General features: G+C 40.6%; 1 protein-coding gene across 2 annotated transcripts in view; it reads left to right on the top strand.

Moving 5' to 3' along the window:
- The window catches only part of LOC148102431 (uncharacterized), a 69,736-nt gene that overhangs the window by 33,481 nt on the left and 22,016 nt on the right, over window positions 1–14,239 (top strand). Inside the window, exon 1 of one of the 2 annotated variants that reach the window (XM_087841532.1) lies at window positions 56–143. The exons of the other annotated variant lie outside the window; for it this stretch is intronic. The gene's annotated coding sequence lies outside the window, so the exon portion shown is untranslated. Of the gene's footprint in view, window positions 1–55; window positions 144–14,239 lie in introns of those variants that run through there. 2 annotated transcript variants of the gene reach the window in all.

The following is a 14,239-nucleotide window of genomic DNA, read 5'->3' as shown; positions in this document are numbered from 1 at the left end:
CATGGCATTAGTGGATCGGTGATAAACTAACTGGGGCTCAATGCCTTTAATTACAGATTGGGAGTTGATGAGACTGCAGGCGTCACAAGAATAGCCCAGGCAGTAAACGAGTGAGCGGGGAACCCTGCTTGGGTCATCAGATGGTGAGGATGAGGGTCTGTGCAGTCACCGACATGCCTGCCAATGCTTTGTGACAGTATGAACTCATTTGTGGTGACTTCACATTACAATGCATCAGCTACACCCATGTGGTGACCTTCAAGTGGACCTCAAAGAAGTAAAACAGAAGAGGCTACTTTGCCATAGCCTCTCTAGCTGTTTGTATCTGTGTCTGCAGGCTTAAACTTCCTCCACTATGCTGATGTGGGACTGGTATTTGAGATAGACCAGAGGGAGTGGGTAACAATTGGTAAGAGAGTAAATGAAGAAGAAAACTCAGGTGGGCTGTTGCTTTAGTTATAATTGAACAAGTGTACACATAACTTTTTTGGTGGGTTTATGTTTGCTGTTTATGCTAATAGGAAATTAATTAGTTGGGGAATAATTTTGAATAAATGCTATGAATTGCATCAATAAAAAATGAATTTTTGTCATCAGTAGCATGGTTGCATCTAATTTGTGTGGATATATAATGCAGTTAAATATATTGTTCTGAGCTGTGGGAAAAACATTCATTTCAATTCAATTCAGCCTTATTTATACAGTAAAAAAGCAAACAAAAATAGTCTCCTTGGCACAACTTTAGGTAGATCTTTATCCTACAGTATTCTGGAGAGAAATCTACGGAAGCGTAGAGCTGCCACCCAGGCAAAAGAAAAAAACAAGTGTATCACGTTATAACGTGAAAAGTTTATTGTTCTAACAAGATACTTTTCCTGTTTGTACAATATACTATCATGTTTGTATCACGTTATAACGTGATACACTTGTATTTTTCTTTTGCCTGGGTGGCAGCTCTACGCTTCCGTAGAAATCTAACAATTATACAATCCCCTATAAGCAAGTACTTTGCGACAGTGGGAATGAAAAACTCCCTTTTAAGAGGAAGAAACTTCCAGTACAATCAGACTCAGGAATTACATTCTGCCATGACCAGTTGGGGATGAGGGTAAGAAAAAAAAAGTGAGGTAAAGACCAAACAATAATAATAATAAGAGAAGCAAAAGAGAGCACGGGGAGACAGGACAAAACACAGACTGAGGGAATGAGAAGACAGTAGTTTAAACACACGAGGAGTGTAAAGAGACGAGTGAAGAAGAAATGCTCAGTGCCTCACATTAAGTCCTGTAGAAGTCTGAGACAGTAGCAGCATATCCAAGGGATTGTTTAGGGTCACTTGATCCATAAGGTTTATCGAAAAGAAACGTTTTGGAGTCTAATCTTAAAAATAGAGGGGGTGTCTGTCACAGAAGTCTCTGCCTTCCATTCTAGTTTTAGAAACTCGAGGAGCCACAAGTAATTCTGTAGTCAGAGAGCGATAATATGATACTATACTATTTAAAATATGACTGATTATTCAAGATTTTGTATGTAAGAAGGATATTAAATCAATTGTGGATTTTACAGGGAGTCAATGACAGAAATGATCTTTCTTTCATACCTGTACTCTTGCTGTAGCTCTTTAGATTAGCTTTAGGGTTTTACAGAAACGTTTAGATCAACCCGATGATAACGAATTACAATAGTGCAGCATGAACTAGTTTTTTAGCATCATTCTGAGACAGGGTGTATTCAATTTCAGAAATACTTAACTGATGAAAGACTGCAGTCTTACTTATTCATTTATAAATGTGAAATTGGACAATAAATGTCCAATAACTAGACCGAGGTCTTTGAGAGATTTCTCACAGTGCTGCTGGGAGCAATGTGATGTTATCAAGAGTAAGTATCGGGCTGGACATCATGTTTCTAAGATTTTTAGGGCAAAATATAATAATCTCAGTTTCATCTGAAGTTAAAAGAAGAAAACTGCATAAATGCCTTTATGTGATTAAGACATGCCTGTGGTTATTTTGATTTGTGCCATCTGGCTCTGTAGATACAGCTGGCCATTATCTCCATATCACTGAAAATGTATACAGTATTTTCTAATAATGTTGCCTCATTGAATTACTGAATAACTGCAAAAATCAATCTTTATCAGATGGATAAGATTCAAAACTTACAAAAACTACAGCATATTTCTGTTTTCTGGTCTCTCAATGAAAACATGATCAGTAGTATTGAAAGCAGCACTGAGATCGAACACAAGCTTAGAGATCCGTCCACTATTAGCAGCCATAACAAGGTCATTTGTAACCTTCACTAATGTTGTTTCATTGCTATGATGAACTCTGATAGACCATACCTCTGCAAATGATCAGTTAAGTGTTCAAAAGTGATTCTTTAAAGAATTTTTGAAATAAAACCATAGATACGAGATTCAACTTCAGAAAATAGTAAAGCACACTGCAACAGCTGGATGTATGAATAACTCATACTGTTTCTTCTGTTCAGTTGTATAAGGCCAGAGATCTCAGATATTGCAGGTTCGATGATAACATAACACATTTCTACAACAGCTGTGATAAGGCCTCTGTAACAGTAAACACCCAGATCTAAACAGAATATCTCACACTTTAAAAACAGCTTATCTGGGCTTGACTACTTGACTTCTTTCAAATACTTCTTCCAAATAATCCTTCCATGTGTAATTAGGGAAAAATATTTAAATGGAATAAATGTTTTTACTTATTATATATTTAAAAAATGGGAAGGATTGTTAAGTATACGCCTTGAATCATTTATACATCACTGTGAAAGTGAAGGTCAAGACTTGACAGTGACGATTTTTACTAAAGATAAATTATTTATTTGTTATTGTGAGCTGTCACATACAAAGGTGAAAGCTGGAATTATTGTTCATTCCCATCACTAACTTTTAATTAATATTTTTAGTCATTGTAACTAGGAACCTGGTTTAGTTATAATTAACTATAGTTATCTATATAAGCTATTAAGCAACCCCCACCAGGCATTGGCCTTGAGGATGAGTGTAACAAGGGAGGGGGAAAAAACAAAGTTACAAAATATTTTGTAGAGAGAACATGCTTCTTTCTTTTGTTTTTTAAATCCTCTAATCATTTTGTAACACCTGTTGCAACCACGCACAGAACGGGGTCTTCACCCTAGGTTTTGAAATGCTACAACAAAGTGCTAGAAATCAGAATGTTGAAGGGGAGTTCATCACGGCCTGGTGTGCTAAAAAATGGACAATGTTCAGAAGGGAGAGACATGCAAATGTGAAATCCAGAGGAAAGGTTTCATTGAAAGCAAATTAAAATAGGCAAAAGCTGTTAGGAGATAAATACACTGAATAAAAAAAAAAGGGGGGGGGAGTAAAAACGGGAAAGACCGTGATGGAAATGAAAGGCAGGAAAACCAAATTGAAAGCAGATTGAGGAGCCATTGTACTCCAGCTTCAGAGAACAACAAAGGTGAAGGAAAAAAAGGAAATGGAAAGCAGACGGAGAAATGCTGGAATAAGGGGAGCGGAGTGCTTGAATGGGAGCAGGTGAATGTGTCGCATTCTTTAATGACGAGGTGGCCAGAAACACACAAACACACATCACAGATTCCTCCCTGTTTTTTGTGTTCGGTTGCATGTGCCTGTGTCGCTCTGTGGCAATGCCATCAGTGCTGGTCATATGCCAATATATGATATCTCACCAACACACTTAATGGACGCTGTGCTTGGATTTCAAGCACAGCGATTGCAATTTTTTGCATTGTGCAACAGATTGCAAGTAGTTGTCGTGACAATACCTTGAAGCCCTGGGCAACGGCTTTCAATTGCAAGATGCTGAGATTGCCTGTTGGGAAGCAACCTGTCAGACAGTTTGGCAAAGGTTTTAAAATAATTGTCATCTAATTTATATATGCAGACTTGTTGCTTTTGCTTGTGTGCACTCAGTCTGAGCCAGTGTTATACAAAGGCTAACAAGCCATGATTTCATGTAATAATGTTACAGCTTTTCCCGTTTTTAAACTCAATAACAATCAAATGATCTGTATGTGCTTTTCCACCGAGCTCGTCAGAGATGTTGAACTTTCTCCAAATCAGTAGGAAGATTCCTGAAGTTGCATTATTATAGAGTCAAAACTGGCAAAAGTTTTGTAAGCCGTAGCTGATGCATTGTCAGCAATTATTTTTGTGTTCTTCATGCTGGTGTATTACATTCCAGACTCTTACTTTTCTAGTAAAATATGTGTCTAGAAGAGGTGTGAGCTAGCGTAACGTAACAAACGTAGGGACACTGAGCATACCTTGTATTTATTTACACGCCGTGTTGCATTAGACGTCTTTTCCAGGCGCATTGTTTCACAGCTTGAGCAGCAGCATCCAGGCTAAATGAGAATCTGTGGTGATAGATGGTGGAACATCACATATTTCACTTAGAGCAGATGGAGGGAAATGCAACACCCTGCTTGGTGGCAAAGGGGTGATGCAATTGCCTCGCATTTTCTGCTCCATCAAACTGAAGGAGAGCATTTGAATATGCCTGTTGGTGTTAGACAGATCACTCAAGAGCTTAGCACATTTATTTAGTTTTCCTGTGCTGCAGTGGGAGAAGGGGATTACTCTCAGGACTACCAGATGAACATATTTCATTGCACACCTAAATGTAGTTTAAGGTCTGCCAACAACAAACAAAAAATCAACACTTTTCACTTGACAGGAGAGACAGAAAGTCCAAATAAACTGAACCCTTTTATTGCGAGGTAATAACTTTCAATAACAAGCAGCAAGATTTGTTTTTTTTTCACTTATTATTTATATTTTTCTTACTACTCAGATTATCTCAACATTTTTCAGCGAAAAGTACAAATTTAAGAGCACAGAAATTTGAAATCGTGTGAGAACGCAATCATAAACTATAATATAATGTTTCCTTTTTAAACACAACTGAATGTCAGCAAGTTATTGTGCACACATTGCTGTATAGTAAGTAAGACTGAAACAAAGTGCACATTTTTATCTACCTTTATTATTTACCTTGATGTATTTATTTACTTGAGCTCGCCACACTTCCTTGTTTTGTTTGCGCCTCTCCGTGTCATCGTCTCCCTCCGGCTTACTTTCACTCCGCCTCTGTCTTTCTCTGCCGCTCTCTTCTTCCTCTCCACCTCAGCGCTCTGCGAACTGTCAGCTCCCAAGGAGTGGGTGCGCTACACACTTACATAAAACCAGCATGTTACACAATTCGAATGCTCTTGGTATCAGTGCATGTGTTCATGCATGTTGCCTATATGTGGGCTGTGGGGCTAAAAGTCTTGACTGAGCCTAATATAAAAGAATAGAGCCGATAATAGCACCGCGTGTGTCTGTGTGGGTTTGCATTGACATACATTTCTGTGTATGTTGGCTTTGTGTGCGTGTGTGGTTTTACTATACATTTCATCTATGCATATCTAATATACATTTGAGGCAATGAAACACAAATCCTCTGTTCCCACTGAATGTGCATTGATCTGCACTGATCTCTTTACTTTGTGCCTAAGCTCTGTGCAGCCTATTTAATTGTGTACAGAGCACAAATTCTAATCCTCATATCAAACAGGCTGTTTTCTTTTCTTTTTTTCACATATTAAACATTGTTATTACAGAGCTGTACACATTCCCTCTAAGCTGACTGACACAAATGCATGGGCGAGCAAGAGCCTGCACAACAGCCACTCAAACTCTGCCCATTCAGGTTTGGAAGTGAGAGAGAGGATGGGAATGTTAAAGATGCTGCTGATTCACTCTGCCGTTTTCTTTTCTGTAATGAAAGCTCCAAGTTTCCTGCTTGGCCAGCTGACTTCATCCCCGCACCGCCTAGCTTCATTCTGTCTGACCTGTGTGGTTTCTTTCTTGCCCCGTTCCTTTCCTCGCTCACCTGTCTGACTTCTGTCTGGCAGCTGGCCTCCTTTCTGTACTACTTCCCAGTTCTCTTGCTTCCAAAGGAGTAACTGCCTAACTGCCCTGGCAGACTTTTATTTTTACTCCTGCCATTTCTCCTCTCTAATGAGCCTTTCATCAATATGTGAGAACAAAGGTGATGAACAATGTAAAGATGCAATCACATTTGGGCGACAATAATGGCAATTCTGAATTTTCTGAGGGTAAAATTTACCCGCTGGCGCTGTGCTGACATGGAACAAAAGAATTGGTGCAGGTTTGAACTGTTGGGGTCTTTTTTTGTCTCTACCAGCAGGAAATACTGGAGCTGGTGTTGTTCGGGATCTCTTCTTTGTGTGACTGTGACTTTGTGATGGCTCTAGGATCTCTGGAAGAAAAAAAGAGAAAAAAAAACATAATACTTGAGAAAGTATCTTTCTCACCATCACTGTCTTCCTCCGAGACAACTTTTTCTATTTGAGCGTACCTAGTTTTGTCATGGTGAGATATGATGACCCTAAGCATGCTAAGGGATTAATCTCTGATGAAAAGGTGCAGAGAATCTCACCTGTTATATCAATACTTCATTATCTGTCTCTCAGCACGAGTTAGCAGTGTGTGTGTGTGTGGGTGGGTGTGGGTGTTTTCATAATCTGTCACCTTACCACACCTCTTTATCTCCTTGCAGTTGTTTTATCCTCTCCCTTGTCCTCTTTTTCTTCTTCACATCTCTTTTGTCGCAGCCCTTTGATCCCCATCCCCACCCCCCACCCCCCATCAGTCTATTTGCCATCTTTTCTTTTCCCACTGATGCCTCATACATCCTTCCTTGCACTGACATATATCTTCCATATGGATCCCTGTATACACAGAAAAACCTACAGTACACGCACACAGAGCGCTACTGTGTATTTATGCTGCTGTGTAACACATACTCACTCAAACACAATCACATAGGCAGGGCCCCCCTCCTGTGTAATTCTAGCAATGAGCTATTTTGCCCCTGGCCCGCCGTTACTCACGAGCTATCTGTCAAATCATCCCCGCGCAGCCTCCTTTCTCTTCCAATCCATCATCTCACACCCCGGCCTCTCTTTGCCCTTCCTTTTCTTTCCGCCTCTTTCTCTCTTTCGCACAGATCTCACATCCAATTGTCTTTTTACTTCATCCGTCTCATTCTAAAGCTTCTCCCGCTCTCTTTGTCGTTACCTCGCCGCCACGTCTCGCGATCGCGCAATCCCCGATCGTCCACGCCTCCTGTCTGCCCTCTGATCTCTCTTCATCAAGCGTGTTTTTTTTTCTTTCTATTGTGTGCGCTGTATGTCATTGTGTCAGCGATCAAGATGTTGTTGATTAGTCCTGAGACAGCATCCCCCCTTTTTTGCTCACTTTGACAGATTTGAAATCAAAAACTGTTGATGTCACTATTGTGGGACTGAATCCAAACCATTAGGAGCTCTGGTGGGGATGGTGACTCACTGATGTAATGAGCTGCCATTTGTTATAGCAGATGATAGCGCGCTTGATGAGCGAGACAACTGAAAAACAGATAATTTATTCAAATTAGGAAACCAGTAATTAGTTTGTTTCTGTCACTGGCGAGAATTTTCAGATTAGTTTTTTTTTTAAGTTATTGGCTCTGGGGATGCGAATAGTTGCCTGTTAGTGGGTTGGTGTGCCACTTTGGTCAAGTCTCAAATGTCCAAATAATTACTAAATTGTTTGTCATTAAACATTATAAAAACATTCACACGCAGATGCTCTGACATTTGTCAGTCCCCGAAGGATTTGTCCACTGTTTTCCTTTAATGACTTTTCCCCTAGAAAACAACTGAGTCATTAGGTCCGTGTTTTTGATTTTCACTGCAGTGTGTCAGCGGTAATTAGATCCACTGCCAAGGTTTCAAGGTCTGAAAATGAGAAAAATATTGATACACCTACAAAGTTTCACTTTATTGGCACGCAGTTTTGGTCAATGCTGTGCTCTGCCTGAGCTTCACAGATGTGCAAAATACTTCTGAGGTAATTGACTGGAATCATTATGGAGAAAACAAACTCGTCTTTGTACAGTATAACATCTGTATGTAACAGTAAATGGCAAAGCACGACTGTTTTTACATACCAGACTGAACGTGATCCAATTGCTCCCAAAACTTCCTCAGTATAGAACCGTGCGGTCCGTGCAGGATAGGAAATGCCTGCCGGACAACTATATTAAATGCGTGAAAGCTGAGAAGATGCAGCTAAATGAAGATTAACTTGATGTATTTGTACGCTGACTGAATCCGTCTGTCAGTCCTGTTAACATAGGTATTAGTGGCATAGTCCATGTTGTTGGTTAGAGACACAGAAAGAAACAGTTTATGTCAGGGGTGTCAAACTCAAATACACAGTGGGCCAAAATTCTAAACTGGAACAAAGTCGCGGGCTAACATTAATATTTATTGAAAAAAAAATCTTCCTCCAGATATAAGAATGAATCTTTTCTTATGGACTCAAATAAGTTTTGCTGAAAAACTGAATATGGAACAAGCAAAGCTTAATACTAAACAATATATATATATTAGCTGTATAATACCAGTAGGCCAGCTCTAATAGTAATTTGGTATGGCTTCGCGGGCCAAATGTAATTAGGCTGCGGGCCAAATTTGGCCCGCGGGCCAGAGTTTGACACCTATGGTTTATGTTGTTCCAGGTCAGTGGTCATGGTGTGATGCCATGTGATAGGTGTGAATGCATGGGAAAGAAAGACTTTTGATTTCACATCAGGCACAAACCTCAGTGCCTCATGTGGGATTCATGTCCCTTTGTAAGTGTGACTGGTCATTTGGACCGACATTAACACCAACTGGAACAACACCAAGATGGTGAATTTTTCACATGTGCAGAAAGAACAAAAAGGACAAAATCAAGTAATTTGTGGCAACAACAAGCAGTATTTTTTTTTCAAGCTCTTTTGATCAATCAATCTCTTTACCAGTTTTAGAAGTGTTTACATGTTTTTTTAATACACTCACACAGAGTTCTGGTAATGGTGGAGTCACCTTTTCAAAATAAAGTGCTAGAAGCAGCAATTGGACTGATAACACACTGCTCACTCCCAGTTCTCCCAGTATAAGACAATGACATATTGCTGACAAGAACTAGTTTGTATAAATTTAACTCCACATAAAAGCTTTGGTGTATCCATCGATTCTTTAACCCAGGAAGTTAAAGGATGATTTATGGATGCTGTGCTTCCTGTGTCCCTCATACTGCAGACAGATAGTGTGACTACAGACAGATTGTGTTAGTACCAGCCTACAAATTGCTACAGCTGCTTCACAGTCTATTTTTACCACCCATAGATCCTAGCGATCTGGTACTGTCACACCCTCATATCTAGACTAATGGGGGGACTCGCTGAGAACTGGACTGATAATACTTTATACACCCAGTGTAAAGCCTCATTTTAGCTATTTACAGGTGTAATCGCACACATTCTAACACATACAGACACATATATAGATTCAACACACTTCTGGATATCGCAGACAAAACAAACGGTAATGCATTCAGGAGTTCAAGCTTGTATGTTTGGATTTATACAGACAGGATGCTTAATGTCACAGTTAGTAAGTGTGTCATCATCTTTTCACCAATAATACCAAGAAAACACTTGCAACACATAATCTATCCAAAATGTCACATGTCATCACTGGGTATTGAATGATCCAGGATGTTTCCCTCGTTTCTGAAAAATATGTCAAGTAGTGATGTATGTTACTCAGTGCAATATTTTCACATTCAAACTTCAACCCTCATACACTGACAAATGTAAAACAGCAATGTGCCTTTTTCAGAAACAGCGGTGCTGTTGCTCTGGATACTCTGCAAACCTTTCCTGTAGAACTAGTTTATACTGAAAATAACATGTAATGGCTGATTTTGTGGAGTAAATGTTTATGGCAATAGCTGCCTTTTGGATTTTTGGATTGGATTTCTCATGGCAGCTGTGTAATTTCTGCTGTTAGTATCGCAAATTACACATCATTCACCTCCACTGTATTTCGACACCATATCCCAAAAGCCGCATAAATCAGAGAACAAAATAAAAAAATATGAAACCAAGACAAACCAAGATGATTAGAGAAAAGTTGCACAGACATGGGACACATGAGTTCTGATCACAGAGGCCTAGTTGGCAACCATCTGGTTGCTAGGGAAAAATTAGCATTCCCATACTGGTTGCAAGTGGTTGCTGTCAGTCACTGTGAAATTGATTGCTAAACCCCATTGCTAAAGTGGCCCTCAGGTAACCACTGGTTGTTAGACAAATGTGTATTCCCTAACCATTTGGCAAGTAGTTGTGAGCTAGCATGGTTTTGCTAGTATACGGAGCTCCGCTTAGCATCTCCTTGAAACTGCCCAAAGTAAACATGGAAGATGCTGACATGTCTGCCAACTCTTTGCTACACAGTTGTGAAACTGTGAAAAGTGCGATGTAAACCGGCAATGGAGGCAGTTCACTAGGGATAAAGGTCTGTAGCAACCACTCAGCATCTAGTCGGGGAACACAAATTGTACCAGCAGCCTTTGTGACTGAGGTATTAGAGGTATTAGGTATTTGTTGTAAGTTTCAGCCCCCTTAGCCATACAAAGCCCACACACTCTGTGTGGGCTTTGCCTTTCTGAGCCTGTATTGGTTTCTTACAGTTCTGAAAATATTGCAGGAGTGTTGACCAAAACTGAAAAGAATGAGCAGTTTTATCATTGTTATAGCCCATCTTATTCAGACTTCATGGTTTGCTTTTATTGAGGTGTCATACAACTGTTTTTATTTTTGGATAAGGACAAGAGAAGGGAGCCGGAGATCGACAGACGGATTGGGGCTGCAGCTGCAGTAATGCAGACGCTGCACCGGTCCGTCGTGGTGAAGAGGGAGCTGAGTGTAAAAGCGAAGCTCTCAATTTACCGGTCGATCTACGTCCCTACCCTCACCTATGGCCACGAGCTGTGGGTAGTGACCGAAAGGACGAGATCGCAGATACAAGCGGCGGAAATGAGCTTCCTCCGAAGGGTGGCTGGCATCTCCCTTAGAGATAGGGTGAGAAGTTCGGCCATCCGGGAGGGGCTCAGAGTAGAGCCGCTGCTGCTCCACATCGAAAGGAGCCAGCTGAGGTGGTTTGGGCATCTGGTAAGGATGCCCCCTGGGCGCCTCCTGGGTGAGGTGTTCCAGGCACGTCCCACCGGGAGGAGGCCCCGGGGCAGACCCAGGACACGCTGGAGAGATTATATCTCTCGGCTGGCCTGGGAACGCCTTGGTGTTCCCCCGGATGAGCTGGAGGAGGTGGCTGGGGAGAGGGAGGTCTGGGCCTCTTTGCTTAGGCTGCTGCCCCCGCGACCCGGCCCCGGATAAAGCGGATGAAGATGGATGGATGGATGGACAAAGCAAAGTCCAGTGATACACAGCATGTAGCCATATTAAATGATTAATGCATTTCTCTTTTGTGATGATGAAACTTATTTACTTTGTGCAAATACAGCTGGACATCAGCATTATTTCTGATTGCAACAGGGGGAACAAATAAGCTAAAAACGAGGGTCCTGGTTCATCTATGATTAAATACAAATAATATTTCCATATTTTAAGTTGGCTAGCAAGCTTCTCAACAACCTAAGAATTGTTTTTATGGAAGAAATGAAAAGTATGGATGCATACCTCATCCACTGTTGGAAGGCAATGAAGGCACATGACATGTTCATGTCTAGAGGAGGAAGCTCACAGATTATAATGACTTTTCTGCACTGCTCTTAGCTAAACCCCCAAATTCCCATTTGATTTGATCTCTTGATCCTTAAATGGTGAATACAGGGTTTAAAAAAAGAAAGTAGAAGAAGATCAACAAAAAACTATTGATTTTGATTACTTTTGATGACCTTACCTGATGAGTATTACACTCATAATGTTTTCTGAGAAACCGATGTGCTTCCCTGGGAGTTTTCTTGTTATTGAAATGCATCATATATGCCTCAGGTAGTTTTCTGCAGGGATGCACCAGACTGATGGTGGCTCGGTATGGGCACTGACACTGGTTTTATAGCAGACTGAGCATCGGTCTTTTCCAGATGTTGAAAAGTATTCAGAGATTAGGGCTTCATGGATATCACCAGTACAATAACAGAACACTGGACTTTAAAGACATTTTTTTAATTTATCTAGATATACTTCATTTTTTTATCTTTCAGTCCGCAAATCATAAATTCCTTTACGCCACTTACTGCCTAGAATAAACGTAACCAAAACACTGGGATTGTTATGGTTTAATTTGCTTTCAGAAACGTTTTAGAACGAGGATAACTCAAGTAATAGGTCACGTACAGAGCCGATATATAACTAAAAATCTCTCCCTAATTTATGTCTGTGAAGGTTCTCAGTCATCCAGGTCATCGTAGTCAAAGGAGCTTGCAAAGAAAAGCGTCTGGACTTCTTTAAGTTGCTTGAAGACGTTTCACCTTCTACGTTCACGTTCTAAGGTCAAATGGTGGAGAGTCCCAGATATAAACCTAGTGGGAATATCCCCCCACAGAGGGACAAAAGGACCCCCTGATGATCCTCTAATCGCCTGAGCCTCCCTAATTTAATTTAATTCAATTCAATTTTACTATATGTGTTTTATATTGTAAGTTAAAGACCCTGCAATAATACAAGAAATCCCTAAGAATTAGATGACCCACTGGACAATAGTGGGAAGGAAAAACTCCCTGCAAATAAATAAGAATATTTGACACAAGCTCTACATGTGTGGTTTATCTGATGACACTTGCTGAGCAGCCTTTACCCAAGAGAATAATGCCAACTTTTCCTCTGTCGTTCTTTCTTTCTTAAATTGTTCTCCATCTTTGAGAGTAAAATTTCACAAGATTCAAATGTTTTTCTTCCCTCAAAAATACAGCGGCTGTACCCTTAGCTAGCAGAAAAATGATGGGCCAAATGGCGTGTTTGAAATGACCTTCACTTAAAAAGGCTTTTCTGACTATGTTGACTGCACTTTTGTGGTGGGGAAATACTGCCAATGAAACATCTGAACCATGAATGCATCATAAGGTCAAGACTGAAAAATATGGATGCAGGTGGGATCATGTGGTTACTAAACTGTCTCTGTGGCATCAGCTAAAAGGGCCTCGAGTGCAGCTCATAAAAGCTAAATGGTTTGACAGCATTGCATTAAACTGCCAATCAAATATAATACTCGTTAATTGAAGGTGCAGGAATGGCCTACTTAGCAACATACAGAAAATTTATTTGAATTTCACTCACCAAAACTGCATCGCAGACATCATTGACAGTCAATGTGCGTAACCATTGGGCAGCCCATATTATTGGTCCGGTTGTTGCTTACAAAAATGCTTCAAAAGGCATCAACATTACAAATACAAATACAGGGTCACTGGTTCGTATTATATAGTAAGGTGAAAACTAGGGATGGGTATCGTTTAGGTTTTATCCGATACTGGTGCCAAACCAGTACTTTTGAAACGGTGCCGGTGCTTAAACGGTGCTCGAACCGGTGCTTAAAGAATGGAGAACACAAAATTGGTCCAAAAACCTCTCATGTTCAGCTGTTTTTTTGTAAAAAGATAACAATGTTAGCCTTTTCTGCAGCTATAGGGCATATATGGTATCACTCTTGGCTGGAAGCAGTACTTAAACAATGGAAAAATCCAAAAACCTCTCATGTTTAACTGTTTTCCACTTTTTCTTTGGTCATTTTAGCCTTTTTGGCCAGGGTGAAGGGAGTATCTGCCATCAAACAAGAAGACAGCCGCATGTAACTACGACGGTGTTTGCTAGTTCACCTTACATGCATTAATGTAATAACGTGGTTAGCCTACTCAACGTAAATTACACACGAACAACATTAAGCTACTGACCCAGAGAAGAACGGCTGCTGCTGCCATCATCATCCGTCATCATTTCTGCTACACTGGCAGGGCTAGGGGCCAGGACTCTACTCTTTTTGGGGGATGTTGCAAACTCCGGGTCCGATAACAGGCACCACACCTGCAGTAGATGTGCACGGTGTAAGGTCTCGCAGCAAGCTATCAAATACGGCGCATTTCTCGGCTTTTAAAAAAAACGCTATGCGTCGCCAAGTGTTTCATCAGATTTGAGGTGTTACCTCCTTTGACAGTATCACAGTATCACCTTAAAGCACTTGTTGCAGGCTGCTGAGTTTGCATATTTTTCTGTGAAGTTCAGCCAGACTTTTGACCGCTTCGCCTTGGGCATTTTTAATCTGTAGCTCTGCTCTAAAAGAACATACGTACCTGGGCCCA

This window comes from Neolamprologus brichardi, chromosome 6 (genome assembly GCF_056152115.1).
Source record: "Neolamprologus brichardi isolate AB-2024 chromosome 6, ASM5615211v1, whole genome shotgun sequence".
Classification (NCBI taxonomy): domain Eukaryota; kingdom Metazoa; phylum Chordata; class Actinopteri; order Cichliformes; family Cichlidae; genus Neolamprologus; species Neolamprologus brichardi.
The sequence above is the reverse complement of the archived record's forward strand: the minus strand, read 5'-3'. Positions and strand labels throughout refer to the sequence as shown.